We start from the raw sequence: 1728 nt of genomic DNA on the forward strand, positions 1-1728 counted from the left end.
TAACTCATAGTGGAATAAAATTTAACTGTTTTTTTTTTTCTTATGAATCAAGGGACATATTTGAGATAGAGAAAAAAGTAAATGGCCCAGCAATTGATTTGAATGTCACTTCACTTCAACCTATGGGAGGTGCGGTGACCTAATGGTTAGAGCGCCGGACTCCGGATCGAGCGGTCCAAGTTCGAGCCCCGGCCGGGTTCACTTGTGTTGTGTTCTTGGGCAAGACACTTTACTCTCATAGTGCCTCTCTCCATGGGTAGCGGCGACATAATGCTGGGGGGAACCCTGCAATGGACTAGCATCCCATTCAGGGGGGAGTAGAAATATTCCTAGCCGCTTAATGCTACGGAAACCGGGATAAGCTCCGGCAGTGTGGGCCACTTGGCTCGTGGCTTCTCCTCCTCTCCTCACTTCAACCTCTATAGAGAATAAATATCTGAAACCCTTAACAGTCCACTTGTGGAAATCTTCATTTAACTGTCAGGGCAAGAAAATATAATTATTTTTGAGGAAACAAGGTTTTGGGATAGTGATACTACTTACAGCAATTTTTTCCATTATGGCAGATTTCTGGTGGTCATTTAACTCTGTCATTTCGACAATTCTGTCATGAACCTGCAAGGGTTTATATGTATATATTCAAGATTTATTTTTAAATTTCAGATAACTTCTGGTATTTATAAGCTTTATGAATTGATGATCGATAGCGGCAACAGAATATGAATGTGCCATTTCGCGACAATTTGATAATTAAATTAGTTTGGTTTTTATTTGAATAAACTGATTTCTGTTGTGGTGAATGATACAAAATCTTGGTTGTAACAGTTCAACCAAGGAAAATGTGCATTAAATTGTTTTGTTTCTGCTCCAAGCAAATGTTATGAGATATTTTTTGTTTATTTGCGAACAGTAACGTGAGATCTGTTTTAAGGAACATAAAGTTAAGATGTACAAAATCACTTAAAGTGAATGTGAGAAATCGTGAGAATTCAAGCAGTCCAAATACCAGTAGTAAGAAAATAGACAGCAACCCAGAACCCTGACGTAAACAGAACAATATTTAAGCTGGACTGACAAAAAAGGATGTGCTGTTTTCGTAGGCAGGTGGAATGAACAGTGTATGGTAAAGTCATGACTTACTGTCATCAACCAAGTAACAGAACGTTGATCTTGTATGTACAGTGTATCAGAAGTTTTTTCACGTGCGTGTCCGGCCTTGGTTACTCTGCCTTGGCATAAATACACACTATACCGATGCCCAAAAATTTTCACATTTGGCCTCCCAGTCAATAATTAGCTTTTTTTCTCACCTGGTTTATAACCTGAGCAGCTGCATGTCCTTCAGCTATTATTTCCTGTCAAGGTAAGTAGCAAGTGTACCAGTAATTGAAAGGCACTTCAGACAAGTGAAATACTAATTCAAGGAATAGGGTCTTCAAGATCCCTTCAAGATACCGAATATTTTGCATGAGGTATGAGTAGGGGAAATGATAATATTGAAAGCGATTTGCGATGCATTTAATCAACAGGTTAAAACCAATCTTAAAGTTTGACTGCCAAAAGAAAAGTTATCAGTTGATTGATTTCCTGATTATCAGCAGTTTGGGAATTTTCCCTTATCAAATTCCTGCTAAGCCATAAACCAAGCATCTGTCATTATTGTCTTGAGTTTCACCTTTGTCTATTTATTTACTTTTTATCAGAAGCACATTGTGGTATGGTATATAA

General features: G+C 38.1%; 1 long non-coding RNA gene across 1 annotated transcript; it reads right to left on the reverse strand.

Moving 5' to 3' along the window:
- Positions 1 to 85: 85 nt before the first annotated feature.
- On the reverse strand, positions 86 to 1676 carry LOC144640104 (uncharacterized). The gene is made up of 3 exons (XR_013568284.1): positions 1311 to 1676; positions 418 to 615; positions 86 to 120 (listed from the first exon to the last, which is right to left on the reverse strand). It is a non-coding gene; the product is annotated as an uncharacterized LOC144640104 (long non-coding RNA).
- Positions 1677 to 1728: the final 52 nt, after the last annotated feature.

The sequence above is a fragment of the Oculina patagonica genome, unplaced genomic scaffold (genome assembly GCF_052425735.1).
Source record: "Oculina patagonica isolate OP01 unplaced genomic scaffold, crgOcupat unplaced1849, whole genome shotgun sequence".
Taxonomy (NCBI): Eukaryota; Metazoa; Cnidaria; class Anthozoa; order Scleractinia; family Oculinidae; genus Oculina; species Oculina patagonica.